The sequence below is a fragment of the Myotis myotis genome, unplaced genomic scaffold (genome assembly GCF_014108235.1).
Source record: "Myotis myotis isolate mMyoMyo1 unplaced genomic scaffold, mMyoMyo1.p scaffold_m19_p_10, whole genome shotgun sequence".
Taxonomy (NCBI): Eukaryota; Metazoa; Chordata; class Mammalia; order Chiroptera; family Vespertilionidae; genus Myotis; species Myotis myotis.
This window is the reverse complement of record NW_023416314.1, coordinates 49,581,539-49,602,534: the sequence shown is the minus strand read 5'-3', so window position 1 is coordinate 49,602,534 and position 20,996 is coordinate 49,581,539. Positions and strand designations below refer to the sequence as shown.

General features: G+C 44.7%; 1 protein-coding gene across 22 annotated transcripts in view; it reads right to left on the bottom strand.

The window, feature by feature from the left end:
* Window positions 1–20,996, bottom strand: part of ARNTL (aryl hydrocarbon receptor nuclear translocator like) — a 105,669-nt gene that overhangs the window by 67,388 nt on the left and 17,285 nt on the right. For 21 of the 22 annotated variants that reach the window (XR_004970432.1, XM_036325448.1, XM_036325453.1 and 18 more), the window contains exon 2: window positions 5,704–5,776. The exons of the other annotated variant lie outside the window; for it this stretch is intronic. The gene's annotated coding sequence lies outside the window, so the exon portion shown is untranslated. The remainder of the gene's footprint in view (window positions 1–5,703; window positions 5,777–20,996) is intronic. 22 annotated transcript variants of the gene reach the window in all.

Here is a 20,996-nt window from a genome sequence, read left to right as displayed (position 1 = left end):
ATCTGGACCTCAATTCCCTTGAATGCCATCTCTGAGATAATAATGATAACACCTCAGCCAATACCTGCTGAGGCCCTAATACTAAGTGGTTACCCACCAAGCACTCTGACAGTGCTGGCCACAGGGGGAGCAATCACTAGGCAGTATAAAAAGATAATGGTAATGGTGAGGATAAGGCCTTATCAGGGAGGTGGGAAAGGCTTCCCAATAAGAGGCAAATCGGCTGGTAACTGAAGGGCAAATAGTCATGAACGAGGCATATTGGAAGGAAAATGCCTTCCAATGTGGAGGGGACCAGCTTATGGAAAGTCCCTCAAAGGAAAAGATGCATAAGTATTTCCAGGCAAGGACAGCCATCCCAATGCCTGCTGGAGCACCCTGGTCAGCAGAACACCTCTGCTTTAAGACAGCTTCTTCTTCTAGAAAGTCCTCCCAGATTACGGTGAAACCCCAATAAAAGCTGCATTCTCAGCAGTTTCCCAGGTCTGTGCAGAACTAGGAAGTGAAGAAGATGCAACAAGCATCAAGCTAAAGGCCCCAAATGGAAACATGAGAATGTATTGCCTGTCTTGTTGGTGCATTGTGCCAGCACCCATGGGGAACCCAGTCATGGACTGGCATCCCTGGGGCCAGAGCCTATGCCTCAGTATCACTAGGACTGAGTGAAGATAAAGAGGCCGTGGGCACTTCCACAGAGGACCACTCGCTATCCTCACGCCCCCAGACAGAAAAGCATTCTCAGCTGAGCTGTGGGAGCAAAGCTGTCAGCTGCTAGCAAGAATTATTTTCGCTAATTTAGAAAATTTGGGATTTATCCAGGCTGAAGCTGGGCAGACCTCATTCCTAAGCATTTCTTGATGGATTATTTTTCATTTTGAATTGCTATTACTATCCCATCAATAGCAGGAGTTGTGGTTGTTTTGTTTTTGTTTTTGTCAGCATAAAGAATACAGAGAGGTTCAATGCCCTAGGCCTCGGGATGCTGGGAGACACAACAAACAGCCACAAACCCAGCCCAGAACCACCTATGCTGCACTCAAAACTGAGAAGAAGGGACCCCACCAAACCCAATGGCCAATGAGCCTCCAATTTCATATACATCTGTTCATGTTATAAATCTGCTGTTTGGCTGCGCAAACAGACATTTCACTCCTTTACAAACATTTCCTGAGCCAGATGAACTGTGCTGGCACCGAGAACCAGAGATTGTGTGTGTGTGTGTGTGTGTGTGTGTGTGGTCCCCACCCTGAAGGAGCTCAGTTTACTGAACATAACAGATAGTAAGTAAATCAACAGTTATGCTGATAAATGCTCTGGGAGAGAAAAATGCAGGGTGTTCTGGAACCAGGAGGAAGGTCATCTCCAGGTCACCGAGAAGTGCAGGGTGGGGAAGGACGGTGCCTGGAGAATGGCAACTTGACTGAGTTACCAAAATGGGGAGCAGGGGTGGGTCACTCCTAGGAGAGGGCCCAGCAATGGCAAAGGCACCAGGAGGCATAGGCTGTTGGAAGGTTGGACTGAGGTTAGAAATATGGGTTAGAAAAAAAGTGAAATGAGGAAGGTGGCCCAGGGCCAGATTATTAAAGAACTGTAGGCCCGCTGACGGGACTTGGGTTTTCTTCTAGAAGCAATGAGAAGCCCTTGGAGAGTTATAAGCAGAAGAAAGCCATGGTCAGATTTGTGAATTAGAAATATCTTGCTGATAGGAGTGTGAGAGTGGCATGAGGGAAGACAAAGATGGACACAGGAACACAAATGAAAAGCCTGTTTAAAAAAATTCCCTATGATGAGTCCCAAAATGAAGGAGTGAAGAGGGAGAAGGTGTGAGGTGACAAACTGAGAGATGGTCTCCACAGGATGTGGCAGCTGGTGGGTGATGACAGTTGAGGGAAAGGACAAAGCCAAGAATGACTCCTCCAGTAGACAGAACTGAGGGAGTGTAGTCCCACCCAAGGCAGGCAACAGACACACAGAGAGAGACACATTTGGTACCAGGGGAGGGATGAGTTTGAGATACCTGCGGGGCCACAGCTAGGAGTGAGGGCTGAGAGGGGGTTTGGGGCTGAATATGTAGATGTGGGTGACTCCCAGATAGAGGAAGCAGTAGATGAGCTCACCTGGGGAGAACACTTAGGGTGGCATGAAAGGGACCAAGCAAAACTTTATTAAGCTAAGGACTAAGAAAACTGGCAAAGCAGACTGCAGAGGCTGAGGTCTGGAGGACAAGGAGAGGGCAGGCCAGATAAGGAGTGAGCAGACCCAGGAGGGGAAGGGAGCGCTCAGCACGGTCAGAGACGTGAGGTTTAGAGGGAGCCCTGCTGAGGGAACAGTTAGCTGGGTGCTAACCACCACAGCCAAGCAAAAGAATTAAACCTCAGTAGCATTATTATGACATTTTCCCCCAACAGCCTCATTATCTCACTTCATATCTTGGTGAGGACTTCCTGGTGACCCTAACTAAACTGTTAGCCCATTACCCTCCACCCCCCTCTCTCACTTTATTTCACTTGAGAGCATTACCATGCTGCCTGCCCTTGCACTACTGTGTATCTCAGACCTCTAGACTGTCTGACTGCCCCACTAGGACATCTGCCTAACGAGGACAGAGCACTTGTCTGGTGTCATTTCTATAACCACAGCACCGAGAGCACCTTGTCCCAAGTTGACTGGCTCATTAGAAGCAACAAATATTTAGTGAGCACATACTACATGTCTGATACCATGTAGATGCTAGGGGCACAGAAGCAAACAAGACAAAATAGGGCCCTGCCCTTGGAGCTTGAAATTGGAGGTGAGCAGAGAGAAATACCAAGTATCGAAACAGAAAGTAGATTATAATTGCCACAGAGCTAGGACCGAAATCCTACTGACATGCTTCCTTTCCAAGCTCAGGGCTGCCGCCTTCTCCAGCTAAAGGAAAACAGTATCTGGTGAAACAGTTAAAGTTAAGTGTGAAGTTTGAGCTTCGTCTCTTCCAGAGATCCCACACTCCTTCCACCCTTTTAGTAGGTGCCTAGGAAGTGGAAACACCCACTAGAGTCTCTGAATATTTAACCGGAAGAGCTCAATCTGTCTCTAGTAATTCTATGTAAGTAGGAGGAGAAATTCTGACTTAGATGGGAGAAAACAGGGAGCAGTATAAACCAGGGGTCAGATAGAACTGGGTTCAAATCTCTTATAACCTTGGGCAGGTTATTCAACCTATGACTGTATTTCCTTATTGCTGAAATGAAAATAGTACTTCTCACGTCACAGGCTGTTGCAAAGATAAAGTGACAGCTAGAGAGTACTCAGCACTGTACCTGGTACACAGTGAGTGTTCCATAAATGGTGACTCTAACCCAGTTACGCCTGTTGCTTTTATTACTCTCTTTTAATTGCTATATTCACATAAACCAAACCACAAATGACTTAGAATTCAAACCAAAGAAGGTGCACTCAAAATAATCAGAGCATAAATTGATATCTAGTTGAATGACTTGAAGAATTACTTCAAATTACCATATTTGAGCAGACTCTGCAGCAAGAAGTTTTATTCCAATTTATTGGTCCTCCAAACTTAGGCAAATCTAAGTATTTCCCCAACAGATCATATCTTGTCTCATGGCAAGAGTCCAAACAGGACTGGATTCTGCAGTGCAAGTTGTGGCAGAGCTATGCACACCACACCTCAAAGGGAGCCTAAGAACACAATGCAAGCCCAATGTACACACAAACTCCCAACACAGCTTGGCTCCAGAGAAGGAAGTGAGAACTGGTCCCAGCATGCTTTACCTGCCTCAAAGCTAAAGAACAGGTTACTTAGACATGCAAATACTGAAATCTTATGTGTCACCTTTCTTTTACCACCCAAACTCTATGAGTGGTCCACTTTACTAATGTCTCTGATTCTTTATTCCTTATTTCTGTGCAACCTGTGCAACTTGGCTTCCTTCCACTTCTTCCTGGCCTCGGCCCCCCTCACGGCATCACATGTCTCAAGGCCATCTGTAACCACCTTGTCACAGATTTGGTGCCCTTCTTTCAGGTCCTTTCTCCCTGGTCCTTTTCCCTTCCTGGGACTCCCACCTTCCTGGCTCTGGTTCTTTTCTACCTTCTTCTTTCCATCCCAGAGTTGGGTGCATTCCCCAAGGCTCAGGCCTCTGTTCATCATGGGAGAACTTATTTAAACCGATGGCTCCTGTTCTACATCTCCAGGCCTACCCTCTAAGTCGAAGCTTCAGCCCTGCTTTTCCAGTTGTCTATGAACCGCTGTCGTCTTGAATTCAATGTGTCTAAAACCAGACACATCAACCACGCTTCTTCACACCTGATGTCTCCCAAGTTTAAATTTTTATCTTTGGCTCCTGTCGTTAAGAAGCCTGAAAATCCTATGGTTCTTCCTTTGCAATCTCTCTTCGATTGGTCCTGTGCTCTCATTCTAACCACTCTTAACCACATGACCTCATGCCTGGATCACTTTGGCTGCCTTTGAATAGGGCTCATGCCTCCTGTCCAGGTATCAGATGAATGTTCCTAACATGTCACTCTGCCATTTCACTTCTTTGCCCAAAATAATGTCAATAGTTCCCCACTGCCTACAGGAAAAAGACCAAATGCGTTAGACTGGCATTTAGGGATTAGAAAAGGAGTGGGCAAACGAGAGCCCATAGACCAAATCTAACCCACTATCTAGTCTGTAAATAAACTTTTATTGCAGGGTGGGGAACATCTAGCCTGCGGGCCATATAAGACCTGCAAAACCATTTGGTCTGGCCCTACCAAAGCACTGGGGTGAGTTAATTGTTTGACCAAATATAACAGGTTAATTTTTTTGTTGTTAATCCTCACTCAAAGCTATTTTTTGAATGATTTTGAGAGAGGCTGGAAGGGAGGGGGAGAGGCAGAAAGAGAGAAACATCAATGTGAGAGAGACACATTGACTGGTTGCTTCCCACACGCTCCCTGACCATGGCCAGGGATTGTGCCCTTGACCGGAATGGAACCTGGGACTCTTCAGTCTAAGGGCCAACACTCTATCCACTAAGCCAAACTGGCCAGGGCTAGCAGACTAATTTTTAAGTTAACAATTTCAAATGGCCCAGAATGATATTATAAATATCCAAATGGCTATTGGAAGAAAAACAGTTCCCCACCCCTGCTTTATTGGAACACAGCCACACCCACCATTTATGTATTATCTATGGCTGCTTTCATGCTACAATGGCAGAGTTGAGTAGCTATGACAGAGACCACGTGGCCTATGAAGCCAAAAATATTTACCATTTCATCCTTTACAGGAAAGTTTGATGACCCTAGTCTAGAATAATCAAACACCAGCAGATCCTGTCAAAGTTCTTGCCCATGACTCCTTTGGATGAAGTTCTCTACAGCTGAGACCACTTTCACTGTGTCTTACGCCCACCGTCTCAAGCCCAAAAAGCTTATTTCTCTCCTCCCTGGACTTCTTCCTTCAAACAAAGCCAAAGTTCTACCTCTCCATGAGGCCATCTGCATCCATCCCCTGCCTCCCTGGATGGCCTTCTCTGGCCCCGTCTCTGCAGCTCCCACAGAAGCCTACACTGACACTCCATTTCTGTGGATCTGTTCCTCCTTGACTACAAGCTTCTTTAGGGTTCAGGCCTGGTAACTTCTACAGAGCACCAATGACAACTACTGATCCTTGATAGCATAATTTCGTAAGAAGGCATCAAACAAACTTACCAATGAAGGCCTGGGATTCCACATTTGAAAAGTTAAGCTTGGGTCCAAAAGTATGCACTCTAGCCAGCACCACCTACAAAATAAGCCAATGAAATAAGGGTTTAGCTTTAAAATAGAATATTTATACATTTTCTTTAAACTTACAACTCCCAATAAGTTTGATTTACCTTCCTCCCAGGATGCCCATCTCTGCTTCTCTGCCTAGAAAAAGCTACTTATCCTTCAAATCCACTGAACAGTCCTTCCCTGGAAGCCTCCCCAGGGCCCTAGGCAGGCCAGGCACACCCTCCTCCCAGCTCCCATGGAGCTCTGGTGAGATGTTTATGGCAACACTCTGGCACAATGTAGCATAATTTCTTATTTAGGAAAGGGATTTCTTACACTGTAGACTTATCAAGAAAAGAGATTTAGTAAATTCATTCCTTCCCTTTCCCCCACTGCCTAGCACACTACGGGCATTTAGACAGTCCTCAATAAATATTTGTAAAATGGGTGGAAAAATAACCTACTCAATTCATTAACACACGCCTGAGTATCTAACATTCTGCTAGCCTGCAATTTTTACCATACAGATGCATGCCTCAATCCCATTGCTTTTAATAGGCAATGGTTTAACGGGAAGAATTAATGAGATTAACCTTCTAAATGCACACCTTTGGAATGACACTCCCTTGGGCAGAAACTTCCAGAGGCTCCCAGAATCTAAGAAGGCAAGCCCAATTCTAGAGCCAGGCTGCCAGGCCTGCACCAACTAGCCCGGCCTGATTCTGCAAGCTCAGCTTGTATGGTCTCCCCCCATGAGCCCTACGAACCAGGCAAAAAGGACTGATAGCTAGTCCTTTCCTCGGGCTGGAGGTCTTCCTCTGCTTCTCTCCACATAATTTCCTCCTACGGAAATGCCATCCATTTCACACATCATATTCCCAATCACCAAGTCATGGGATGGGGAAAGGGGTTGCGTGGAGATAAGGTTTTTTTCTCTTTGATTTTTTTTTTTTTTTTTTACTGTGATAAAGTACATATAACAGAATTAACAGGCTTAGCCATTTTTAAGTGTACAACTCAGTGTTATTAAGTACATTCATACTGTTGTACAACCATCACCATTCATCTCCAGAATTCCTTTCATCTGCAAAACTGAAATTTTATACCTTTATAACAATAACTTCCCCTTCCCCCTTCCTTCTAGTCCCTGGCACCCAAAAATATTTGTGGAATGAACAAATGAAGACATCAATGAATTTGGCCTCAACTCTCCCCATAAAAGCCAGAAGTACTGTCCCCTTCTGCTGGACTCCCATGCTACTATCTGCTCACCTTAGATTTATTTCAATCAATCTTAAATGATCATTTTTTTTGCACAATGGAATTCTCCTCAAGGCAGGAACTATGACTTACTTGAAAGGTTAAGCTTGGGTCCAAAAGCACAAAGACCTATCCTCCATGTTGCTAGATCTGATGGGCAGGTCTTAGTGCTCATCTTACAGCTTTTGCTACCAGTTAGTCATTCCCTCTTGTTTGACTACTCTCTTCACCTGGCTTCCAGGATGGCAATCTTGGTTTTCCATCCACCTCACTGACTGTTTGTTCCCTTTGTTGGTTCTTCCTTGTCTCCCCGCCTCCTAATGTCAAAGTGTGCCAGGGTTCCGTCCTTATTCTTTTCTCTTCTCTGTATACCCTTGGTGATCTCGCCTCATCTCAGGGATTCCAATATCAGCTATATGCTGATGATGCCCAGATTTCTCTCCAAGCCTGGACCTCTCCTCTGAACTCCTGGCTAGTATGTCCTATTGTCTGCTTCAAGTCAAATGGACAAGAGGTCTAAGACTTGTCTGATGTCTCAAGCTTCACATGTCTAACACAGACCCCTGACCTTCTTCCAGACTTGCTCCCTCCGGAATCTTATCCATCTTACTTTAATCCACTGACTGTCCAATTGCACAAGCCAACAGGTTTGGAGTCATTTTTGTCTCCTGTCTTTCTCTCTTATTCCACATCCAATCCTCACCAAAACTGATTTTTTTTTACCTTCAAAATATATTCAGAATATGACCATTTCTCATCCCCTCCATTATTACCATCCTAGATTATTGCAATAGCCTCCTAACTGATGTTCCTGCTTCTACTCTTGATGTCATTCTTACCTCCATCCATAGTCTATTCTCATTAAGGGAGGGACTCTGTAACAACATAAGTCAAATTATATCATTTCTTTGCTTAAAATCCTTCAAAGTCTTCCTAGCAACAACAATGTCAAAGGAATGAATGTTTCCAAAGTGGTTTAGGGGAAGGTCGGTGGGGGAGGTAGGGTTTTCAGGCCACTGTCCTCTCCCCGTCCATGTATTTCTTGATTGGCAGTCCTGACTACCTCTCCTATTATCTGATTTCTTAAAGAAGGGAACCATTTTAAAGGGAGAAAAATACACTCAATCAGCTTCCCTTTTCAGTTCATGTACCACAAGAAGCCAATAACACATTTCTCAAGAAGCAATTAGATATGCCGAGTATGCAACCACTTAATAACTAGTTTCCAAAGACAAAACTAGCCTTCCAGAGAATAGTCATTACCCCCTTGGTGGTGGCAAATCCTCCTTAAGCCCCCTCTTCTCCCTGCTCCCTCCAGCCGGTCAACCAGCCTTGTGTGCCTACTTGTGCCTAGTCTTATCCCTCTCTTCCATCTTACTGATGCTGTGGCTGGAGGTGAAATCCAAATGAATTAACTAAGGTCTCATCAGTATCCTTGGAGCTACAGCAGCCTCCTAATCAGTCTCCCCACTTTTAGTCATTTATTTATTCCAACTACAACTTCAGTTTCTGAGATGACTTTAAGTAAACCTGAATTTGATTAAGTCCCCTGCTTAAAATTCTCCAAAGAGTTTCCTAAATTTACATACTATGTTTTTCAAAAAACATAGTACAGCAAGCCATAGTAAATATTATTTTCTTTTTTAATCTTCCCTGGATGCTTTTATTCTGCATTCTTCTTAAAAGGACCTTGCTGGCCCTAACAGGGGTGGGCAAATGACCCAACCCAGGCTAGAATGCTCTCCCCTCGAAACAGTGACTGGTCCAAAAGGATTAGCACACTACCCAAGCCTGGCCAACCACAGCCTTTCTCTGGAATTGATGTATGGATTCAGAGAAAGGAAGTCTCCCTTCCCTGGAATGGTTAACCTGGCACTGTCAGCAGGGAAGCCCCCAGAAAAAGGGTGGCCTGTCTGTAGTGGAAAAGACTGATGCCAACACACAAAGAACAGAAGGCAAAGAACCAAACAGACGACCAGCAATATCAATGCCCATTGTGAAACCTCTTCATTTTGTGAACTCCTAGAGCGTCCTTTCCAGTTATGGAACTAATTACTCCCCTTTATGCCTCAGCTAGCTGGAGTCCCAACAGGCCCACCATGCAGTTGCCTGTATCGATGCTTTCCCCCCACATTGTTTTCTTTGCCCAGAATGCATACTCTTGGATTTGTGCACAGCAGCCAGGCTTCCTCTGGGGAGCCTTCCCTGAAGGGAGGCACAGTTAGTCCAAATTTCCTGATGTGCTGTAACATGCTTAGACTATACCCACTCTGTTGCACTTACACTCCTCCCCTGCCTTTCCAGGTTCAAAGCTAGCTGCCCACACTAGAAACTACAGACTCAACCTCATCTCTTCACACTTCCTTGTTGCCCATGTAGACTTTCATCTTTCTTCTGCCCCAATGTCCACTGTCACCTCCTACCACCTACAGAGTCAAAGCCTTGGTATTGGGGCCCTTCACAAACTGGCCCCAACCCAAGTCCTCTAATTTCTACCAACCACTTCCACTTCCAGGAAGATGGAGTAGACATACCTTTCTCTATTCCACCTGCTATGCACAACTAAAACTCTGGATGTTATATATAAAACAAGCATAAGAAGACTCTGAAAGGCAGAGTGAAGAAGGCAGACCTGTTAGGGACCTCAGGACCCAGGCAGGACACTGTGGTGAGTTCCCTGCATTTTCTTGTTGCCTCACATAACCAAGACTTGAAACTGAAGAAGCCGGCAACCTGGAAATGCCAATAGGCACAGAAAAAAAAAAGCCCCAGGAAAAGCTTGCTCCATCCAGCAAGACAAAAACTTTTAGATAATAACTACTCTATTTCAGCCAAACACCACAGAAAACCTCATGTCCCACCCACACCCCTACCAGCAAAGTGCAAATGACATTTGGAAAAAACTCTACAGCTAACAATATACTTAATGGTGCAAGACTGAATGCTTTCCCCCAAGATTAGGAATGGAAAATAATGTCCACTCTTATTCAGCATAGTATTGGAAGCTTCAGCCAGCACAAGAGGTAACAAAAAGAAATAAAAAACATTCAGATTGGAAATAAATAAATAAAACAATTTCTATTTGCAAATGATATGACTATCTAGGTAGAAAACCCTGAGGAATATACACACACAAAAATGCTTATGACTAATTAGTGGGTTTAACAAGGATGTGAGGATACAAGATAAAAATAAAAAGCAATGAACATGTGGACACTGAAATTAAAAGTACAATACCATTCACTATCACTGAAAAAAATAAAGAAATAAATACTTAGATGTAAATATAATTTCTTTCAACAAATCATTCTGTGTACAAGGCACATGAGTCTTATCTCTGTCTTGAGGGTGGGGACAGTGTATTTGTTTTCCTCTCTAATGAAACCAAAATACCTAGCCATTGCCCAGCACCTACTAGACATGCAATATTTATTGTCACATCTCATACCCTGCTCTGTTTAACATAGACTTTCTTCCCCTCTATGCTCTAGTGCGATCACTGTCTATTAAAAAGTGCCATCTCTAGTTTCTACCTTGGCAGGTAATGATTGCCAAGGAAGAACCAGGGAAACTGTCTGCTCCCACTCCCAAACACACTTATGTCCTTACACGGCAGACAATAGGGATATGAAGTGGCCTCTGTAGACATCTCTCAGCCACACAGTCCAGGGGGTACTAAGTCTTGGCCCAAAGGCTCCAGAGCATGATGTAATGGTGTGAGACCACTGCCACTGTTATCTCAACCATGCTCTGTGCTGGAAGGAGCTATGAATGCACCCCCCTCCCCCATAACAGCTCAGTTATAAATGAGAATTTCTTGCCTGTGTTGAAGAAAGGGCTGTGGAAGGGAAAAGACTATGGGAGATAGGTCAGGGCCCAGAGGGCATATAGATTCTTTTTCCAAAATCTTTCCTTTTCTTCTTACTTCTGAGGTTAGCAAGTGAGAACAGTCATTAAGCAAAAGCCAAAACCTCAGAACAATCCTGATTCCTTTCTTCCCACACCCCACGGTCAATCCCACAGCAAAACCTGTTGTTTCACTTTTATTATGAATTGAAAATCTAACTACTTCTTACCATCTCTACCATTACCACCACTTGGGACCTGGCTCCTCTCATTACTAACCTGGATAACTCCAATATACTCCAACATTTTCCCGTGAGTCCTGCTTCCTCCCTCAGTCTATTCTCAACACAGCAGCGAGCATGATCCTTTCAAGATGTAACACAGATCACAGTTACATCTTTCAAAACCCTAAAATGTTCCTATCCTAGCTCCCCTGGTCATTCACAATAGAACCAAGTCCTGAAAATAACCCCAATGGTCTGGCCACCATTACTTCTTTGGCCCCACTTTCTACCACTCTCTTCCTCACCTTCTCCTCACTCCACTCCAGCCACCCTGGAAACCTTTACTTTGCTGTTCCCATTGCCTAATGTTCTTCCCCCAGTTAAACATGACTCACTTCACCACATTCACTATGGGATTCACTATGCTATGAGTTCACCAAACCCATTTCCTTTTTCTTGTGGGCAAGACTACACATGACTAGAGTATATTTTCTAGCCTCCCTTTCAGTTTAAAGTAAACATGTGATAGAATTCTGGCCAATGGGTGGGAGAGATGTATGCTTTTTTCAGACTAGCCTATAAAAATTCCACCACAAAATCCTCTCTCTTTAACCCCATCCTCCAGCTGAATGGAAAGAAATTTGAGAGCCTTAATGAGAGCAGAGCCACAAGATGGAAGGAGTGTGGGTTCTTCAATAATCATAAAGAAGTATGGCTGCTTCCCAGGAGAAGTCACACTGGAATTTTTCTGTGCAAGAAATAAAGTTATCTTGGGTTCATACACTGAGATTTGTTTGATACTTAACCTAACAATTTTGTTTCCCTCTCAGTGAGGCCTTCTTTGACTACTCTATTCAAAATCCTCCCAATACTTCTTAGCGGACTACCTTGCTTTTTCTCCATAGTCCTCATTACCATATAGCAGTGATTTTCAACCTTTTTCATTTCATGGCACACATACACTAATTACTAAATTCTGTGGCACACCAAAAAATATATTTTTTGCTGATCTGACAAAAAAATAGATATATTAATGTTGATTCATCCACACCAGATGGCTACTGTCATTTTTTTTTTATTTGACAATCTAAGGGACAAGAGATCAGTGCTCCTGACTAAATAGTCAGAATTTGCATGTTTTAAAAATTCTTGTGGCACACCAGTTGAAAATCGCTGCCATATAGCATAATGTACATTTTATTATTACTTTTCTCTATATCCCCAAATTTGAATGTAAGTTGAAGGCAGAACTTTTGCTTCTTTTCCCCTTTTCCCTTTGCTGTATCTCCTGGTCTAGCACAGTGCCTTGCATGTTATAAAAATGTTCATTGTTGAATGGATGAATGGATGGATGGATAGATGGATGGATGAATGAATGAATGGAGCACCTGGGTTCCAAGATCAGAAAAGTCTGAGTTGAGGCTTGGCTCTGCCATTTACTAGCTGTATGACATAGGGCAAGTTACTCTACCTCTTTAAGGCTCATTTTCCTCATCTGTAAAATGGGGGAAGTAACAGCACCTTCTGTATAGAGACTGGGAATAATTAACATCATGAAAGTAAGTCCCTTAGCACAGTGTCTAGTAACAGTTCAGACTCCACAAATACTAACTGCTTTGTTATCAACTCAAGGCCAGAGGACAAGACTGGGTGTCAGGCCCTTGCAAAGTTATTGGTAGGGATGTATGTCAGAGAGCAAGGAGCAGAATGGATATTTACATGCACAGACTCTTCTGGAAGAAATTATGGCAAACACCTAGGTAGTGAGAATCAAGAGCTGCCTAAAAGTTCTCAGTAAATTGCCAGCAATTAGAAAAACATGACAACTGGTGTTGAGGTGATGAAAAGTGTGTGTTGAGTCTGCAGAAGAGTGTGCTGGGGCGAGAACACTACCCAAATGATGAGGGATCACTTTGTGCCTTTTAAGAAACAATTTTCACAGCAAATCTAGAGAAAAGAGAGGCCTCTTGCATCATGGGAACAAGGTAATAAGGCTATAAAAATGGAACTCAAATAAACCACACACAGGGCCCACATGGGCCCAGTTTTCCAGGAAAAATAGCAATTGCCACAGCACTCAGATGAGAGAGTCACACTTGTGCCTCAGCAGAACAAACAGCTTTCAAAAATCGTTAGGCTGCAGGAAAGCCATCGGGTTTGCCAAATTTGCAGTACCAGCCCTCACTTGCCCCTCTCTGTCATGCTCGCCTCTTTCTACTGATAAAAGGATATACCCAATGCCTGTGCCTGCTTCACCATGTTCAAAACACAGAATCCTCCCAGAATGAATAGTACTGTGCAGTCAGGAGGGCCCAGGCTGCACTCCTCCCATGTGCAGCCAGCTGCTCCCTCCCACAGGCCTTCTTGGCTTTCTCCTGGGCTCAGACCTGCTCTTGGTCTTAACTCCGGCATCTCCATGCAGCATCGGGCCTTGTTCACAAACCTCTTTCTTAAAACTCTTTCTTCCTGTGGCCCTTCAGGCTCTCACTAAACTCCCCCATCCCCACCTCCGCAATGCCTCTCATCTCCATCTGGAGCCCCTCTTCCACCTCTGCACCCCTAAATGTTGGTGCTATAAGCCTCCAAAAACGGTGTCTGCCTATCTTTCTGGTTCTTGAACCTGTTCTTCCTGTGTATCCAAGGCAGGAGAGCTTTGTGGTTAGAAACAGATTCCTTTTTATTTTTGTTAATCCTCACCCAAGGATATTTTTCTATTGATTTTTAGAGAGTGGAACAGAGTGGAAGAGAGAAACATTGATGTGAGAGAGATACATCAATTGGTTACCTCCTGCATGCATCCCAAACAGGGCCAGGGAACCTGCAACCAAGGTATGTGCCCTTGACTGGAATCGAACCTGAGACCCTTCAGTCCATGGGCTGACGCTCTATCCACTGAGCCACACCGGCTAGGACTAGCAACAGATTCTGAGGTCAGACCCACCGGGCCTAATCTTAGCTCTATAGCAGTATGATCTTGGGCAGTTAAGTAATTGCTTTCTGCCTATTTCTTCACCTGTGAAATGGAAACAATGATAGCACCTCATTGGATCACTGTAGGGATTAAATGAGTTAATATGTACAAAGCTCTTAGAACCATGCCTGGCATAAAGCACTACCTAGGAACACTGGAACATGTGTCCATTACTCCAGCCAAATCCCAAACATACCCCACGTCCTTCCATCTCCATTTCCTCTACTCAGGCCTTTTATCTTTGCTGGGAATGTTCAGCCTCCAGGTCAGCCAGCCCTTTAAATAGCATAGTTGACAAAAGCAACCATTTCATAAGACCTTTCTTGATTCCCCCGCCCCAGGCGCCCAATGAGATGAGATTCCTCCCTTCTCTTAACAGGGTGGGCTGTTGGAAAAGAGACCTCCCTTGAGTATCCGTTTTAGACTTGTTTTATCCTTCCCACTTCCAGTTCATGAGCTCCTCAGAAACAAGGATGCAGACAAGGAGGTATCGGGTTTTTCTTCCCAAATCTTCATTCCCTGTAAACTTAAGACACTGTAAAGACTCAATAAACATTTACTGGATTAAGTTAAAATGCACAAGCCAACCAGAGACTGAAACAAAAGATCAGCAGGAGAGAGGATTTCAGGCTCAAAAGAGTACTGGGGACCAAGTCAGTGGTGTTTAGTTGTTGGCTTCATTTTAGTCATTTCCTAACAACCAACAAAAAGCCAAATCCTTTCAGCAAATTTGCAACCCGCTTCCACTGCTAAGAGTAATTTCTGATAGGCTCACTCTGGCTTAGGGAGACATGCTCTCCTAAGAAATCCCATTTAATTATCCTTTTTTAGGGCATTTCTTTAAAACAGCCTTAAGAAAGGATCACTGTTTATTTTATTTTGCTATTGTTTTAATCAAAGCATCAAAGATATAGGGATATAGAATTCCTCTATTTGAGCAGGTAGGTTATTCCGTAAGAGAATTTACTGCTCACCTCCACACTTCAGAACAAGCAGCAAATCATGTATTACTTGTAAGTACACAGCCTTTCACTTACATCTAATCTCACATTACCGTTAACTTGCTTCTTCATTCATGGAAAACACAACAAAGGTGTTCCTGACATTTAAAGTAAAAATTTAATATAGACTCATGACATTATTCTTGAAAAAAAATTCTGATTCTCAATCTAATTTTGGGCCATTGCCAATAGCTAGATAAATGCCAACCTAATGAAATGATTCTGTAATACACAAAGTTGGCTTAATGCAGCATTAGCTGAAAGAGCAAAAATTAGAAGCCATCTAAATGCCCCATTACCAGCTCATAGCTTATTGAAGACATTCCCTTGATAGAATATGATGCAGCCATCTTAAATGAGCATAATGAGAACCAGAGAACCCCATGGAAAAGGGCTGAGGTTGCAATCTTAAGAGTAAAGGGCATGCAAATGTGTAGGGATACGTGTTTGTGTTATCACGCTGAACAGATGAGACCCAGGGTTTACAGTCAGATGCAAGGAAAGTTAGGGAAAAGCTAAGAGGAAATCTCAGTAAATGGGGCTACAGAGGATGGTGGCAGCCACAGGAAAATCAGAACCCTTCGCATGGGGCAGGGGCCCTACTTAGAAGTGTAGAGTGGGAGGCAGGAAAGGCTCCACCAAGCCAAGGTCATTTCAAGAATTCCATCCCAAAGTAGGCCGGGGGATGGGAAGAGAGCCCTCTCTAGTTTTTCAGAATGCATCAATCCATGGACGAGTAAACAATTTTCAAAACCCCAAAGATGTTCAATGTCAAGCCTTGTCCTTTCCCTCATGTGGCCACTGGGCTCCACCTGAAAGCTCGGTCCCTCCCAAGCCTCCGAGGCTAATTCTGACCCAAGGCAGGAGGAATTTAAGGGGCTGTAGCCTAGAACCCAGGGATTTAGCTTGCTTGCTGCTAATCTGGCAGATAAAGAAAGTGAACCCCCAGGAGAACAAGCATCTTGGCCAAAGCCACACAGAGAGTTGCTGGCCGAGCTGACACTTAAATCTGAGTTTGCCTGTATCTGAGTTTGCCTGTATCTGGGTTTAAAGCTTTTCTGGTATGAGACTGACTAATGAGTTGGACCACTTGGCACACAGTGCAGGGGCCCAACTGATGCAGTGAAAGAGTGGCTCGCAGTGAATAGACGAGCCTAGCCAGGGCAGAGCAGGAAAATCCCAGTGATGCCAGGACACTCCAAGAAGAAAAAGCTCCCTCCTGCACTCCAGCCCATCCATGTCAAACCCCAACCTCTAACTCCTTTGTTGGTTCAGCTAAAGCTCTGCTGCCCTGTGGGTGCCAATGCTGGTCCCTCATGGCATGGCCTATACCAGTGATGGCGAACCTTTTGAGCTCGGCGTGTCAGCATTTTGAAAAACCCTAACTTAACTCTGGTGCCAAGTCACATATAGAAATTTTTTGATATTTGCAACCATAGTAAAACAAAGACTTATATTTTTGATGTTTATTTTATATATTTAAATGCCATTTAACAAAGAAAAATCAACCAAAAAAATGAGTTCACATGTCATAGGTTCGCCATCACTGGCCTATCCCATCATCTGTGGGTCCCACAGACAACTCCATCTCTGGATAGGAGAAAAATGACTCCAGGATTCTCTCTACAACCCATGTCCCCCTTGATTCCTACCCCTACCCCATCAGAATCCCCACTCTGGACCCAACCCCTCCACACTCACCCAAATACAAGAGACCAAACTCAGTACTCTGGCATTTAAGGTCCTCCCTCATATGGTCCTAACCATTTACCTAATCATGCCTCCCAAGGCACTCACCCCTTCCCAGAATGGACAGGGACTGCTCCCCTGTTCCTTACGTCACTCCAGAAGCCATGCTCTCCTCCCCACCCCAAATCCCCTAATGGCCAGCTCAAGCTTTCTCTCATTCTCCAAGTCCTTCTCCAAACATGTTGGTATTGCTCACATTCTCTCCACTAAATGACTCCAACCACTTGTGTCCTGAGCAGCCAAAGGGCTAGACTCTCCCATGTGAAACAATCAGGTTACTCAGATGCTGTCACTCAAAGAACTATGCACAGGAGGTCCTCTTCTCCCTCAAATCTGCTCTAAATATAACCGGAGCAATTCCATCATTTAAGTGGATTGGATGTCAAACTCTCCCTTGCGCCCCGTGGGAGGGGTGCAAACATTAGGCAGTGATGCAGGAGCCAGGACCACCCCTGACAGATTCCGAAGCTTCTCTCACCTGGCCTGGCTATGCAGTGAGCACTTCCTGAGCTCCTATCACGCGCCGATCAGAAGGCACAGGGCACTTAAGACACAAATCCGAACAAGCCAGTCTTTGCCTTGCAAAAATTCGGACTCAAGCAGAGAAAAGAGTGAAATAATCCCCACTAACGCAGTGTGATAAATGCCACACTGAGAAAGAAGGCACCAAGGGAAGAACAGCAAGGAGCCGAGGCAGCATGGTTCCATTCAACCAGAGAAGGGGCTGAGAGAGGGTGCAGAGAAAGCCAAAGTGGAGCTGGTCCCTGCAGGGTACTCAACAACAATGATAAAGATAATGGCAGCCAGCATTTATTGGGTACTTAATGAGTGCTAAGCACTGTACCAAACACTTCACTTGCTTGATTGCAAATTCAATTACTCTTCATGATTGAGCCCCTACTAGTTGTCAGGCACTGTTTTAGGCACTGGGGATGGAGCAGTGAACAAAATAAACACTAGCCTCTGCTCTCAGAACTTGGTTCTATTGAGAAATGATAGACAATAAACCAAATAGCTAAGTAAACTGTAGAATATGTTAGATGGTGATAAGTTCTAAGAGAAAAAGATAAAGCAAAAAAGGGAAATAGTGAACACCTGTGGGACAGTGGGCTAGGTTGTACAACTTTACACAGGGTGACATATGAGCGAGGAGCTGAAGAAGGAGAGAGTGAAAAAGCCAGGCAGACACCTTGGGCAAGAGCATTGGAGGCAGAGGGGCAGTCAGAGAAAGAGCTTGAACAGGAAGCATGCCTGGTATGTTTGAAGAACAGCTGGGATTCTGATGGCTGGAGCAGGAGAAGGGCAGGAGGATCAGCGAATACAGCCGCACAAGCTGTGCACTAATAACCCAGGCGGGCACCACTCACACGCACCACAGGGTGCTATGCAGGACTAGGCCTATTTAACCATACCCTAGGCCTGGGGCAGGCGAGGTCAGAGAAAAACCGGGAAAACCTTGTGGATCATGACGAGGGTTTGGCTTTTCCTCTGAGTAAGACAGGAAGCTACTGTCTAGAGGGTTCTAAGCCACAGGCATGCCCTGATCTGACCCCTTCTTCATGGGCTCACTGGGCAGAGAACACATGGTAGTGGGGCAAAGTTGGAAGCAGGAGACCACTTCAGAGGCTACTGTAATAATCACACTCAACTATATACTGTCATACTCACAATCCCCTGAGGTAGGTTCAATGATTACTCTTTCATAGATAAAGAGATTGAGGCTCAAGAGAGATCTAGTAACTTGCCCAAGGTAGGTGCCCTTGACTGGGAATCGAACACGTGACCCTTTGGTTCTCGGGCTGATGCTCTAGCCACTGAGAACACTGGGTAGGGCTGCAGATATATTTCTAAAAGGAATGGTAATAAAACCAAAAGAATGGGAATAATAACAAGCTTCCCTCACCACCCACCAGAGAAAATTTAGTAACAAAGCCGTCCTAGTGGGCACTGGTAGGAGTGTTAAATGATCACTGTATGAATGAGCTGTTCTTTGGTTAAATGCCACTGTTCCTGGGTGGGGAGCTGTGGAAGCCAAGTGAGTCCCCAGACCCCTGCAGGGGGCAATAACTTGAAGTTTTCCATATTGCACCAAACTGGTGCCAGGCAAGCTTTTAAGGCTTTGTTCTTTGAACAGGAAGGTGGGAGGAGAAGGGCCAGAAAAGCAGTCATTAATGTCTGTAGGAGAAAGGGTGCTGAGTCTCCATGGGGGTGAGGGTCCTGTTTGTCCTGGTTTTCAGAAAGAGGGGACACAAAGAGCAGGGCGGATGGCCAAGTCCTAGGTCTCACAGAGAAGTATAATGAAAAGGAGACTCAGCAAGGATGCTCAGGGAAGTCACTCACATTTGCCCAATTCCAGGCTTTTCTGAGAAGCCAAGCAGACAGTGATGCATAAAGACCTGTGAGAGTTGGTCAGCAAGTTTCAGAAAGGGCAATAGCACAGAAAAATAGTATAAATACATGCCAGACTCTGGGCCACCAGGAAAAGGGCTGGGGTGTGGCTGGGTGATGAGGAGGCAAGGAGGAGTTAATTGCAACTAGTTTCCTGAAGGTAACAGCCCAATATTCCACTGGAGAACACCGACAGGCTGGTCCTCATTAAAAGTTGAAAGTAAGGGAGAAAATACAAGCTTGCCTTCAGACAAAGCTGCAGCCTGCACAAATCTGGACCCCTATGTGCAAACCAGCTCATCACTCTTCAGAAAGACGGGCATGCTCCCGAGGCAGGCCAGAGATGGGCAGGTAGAGTGACCAAGAGAACCAGCCGCGCTCAGCTCTGCTTTCTCCTGAAGGCCCTGGCTGGGTCCAGGCTGACTGAATGGGAGAAGCAGCTCAGCTTTACCAAGAGGTCTCTTTTGGTTTTATCCGTCCCAACAGAAAGCACTGGGGACACACAAGGAGCCAGACCACGGATCGTCCCAGCTCCGACTCTCCTGCTCCACTACAAATGAGCACATGTAACCACCCCAGGGGCCATTTTCACAATCTGTGATTATAAGCCTGAGAGCAGAGGTCAGGTCTGCCTTGCTCGTCACTGTGCCCATCCAGTATCCAGAATAGTGGCTGCCACTCTGCAGGATCTCAACAGATGAATACATGGTTCGGGGGCTGCCTGACGTCAAGTACCAAGCAGTCATTTCCAAGAGCCATGCCTGAGCCTGTCCTGCTAGGTATGGGCCAAGTGCTAGAAGGATGGCCAGTGCCTTCCCCAAGGTTCTCAGCCAGCTCAGCGCCCTTGCCCCTTCCCTGCAGCCTGGAGCGCAGCTGTTCACTGCATCCCAGGAGCACTGCTCAGGCTACTCACATGAGCAATGACAAGGAGCAAGGATAAGCTGTTGCGGGGAAAGAACAATGAGCTCTCTTCAGTCTATAAAAATGTTGGTGGGAAGAAGTCACAACCAAATCTATCAATTCATGAACAGATGGAGGGGATGTAAACTGAGAACACTAGAAATGGAAGGGGCCTGAGAGAACAAAGGACAGGGTCACACAATCCCAGGATAACAGAGTCGGGGGTGGCACAGGGACACAGGAGTTAGGCTAAAGGAAAAAGAAAGTCACACAGTGAGTAGAAAACCTGAAAAGTTCATTTCCTTAAGTGACTGTGATAAAAGCTAGCCAACCTTTAGGAGGAGTTACTCATACATCATAAACCTTTAGCTCTCTCTGTTGATTTCCAGAAGGAAAACATCTTCTTTATAACAAGTTCCTTAATGCCTCTGCCGTAAAATAATCAGGATAGGTCTGAGTTAACTTGAGGGTTTACAGCTCAGGCCAGGTTGCTAAAAATAAAGATTCTTGCTCTGGCTTGAGAGTACTAATTTGTGGGACTAATTTTTCACTGAATTTTTATGATTACAAAAGTAATACATGCCCACTGTCAAAAAATAAGAAACCACAGAGAAGGACATGAGAATAAAAATCTCCAATTGTACGAGATGAGAACCACTATTAACATGTTGGTGCCTTTCCCTCCTTCTATGCCTGAGAGTTTAACAGAGCTGAGTGCATACTGTGAATATAATTTCAATTCCTGCTTTTGCCCAGTGAAGTCCATTTAAAAATGCTCCAATGAGTTCTGAGAAAGAAGTTCACCCATAGTGAATAAATAAATTAAGTAACAAAGTGAATAAAAGAAACCCTTCATGAAGTTTAAAAAATCCTGATTATTCCACTGAACCCCCATTTTCCCAGCAAAAG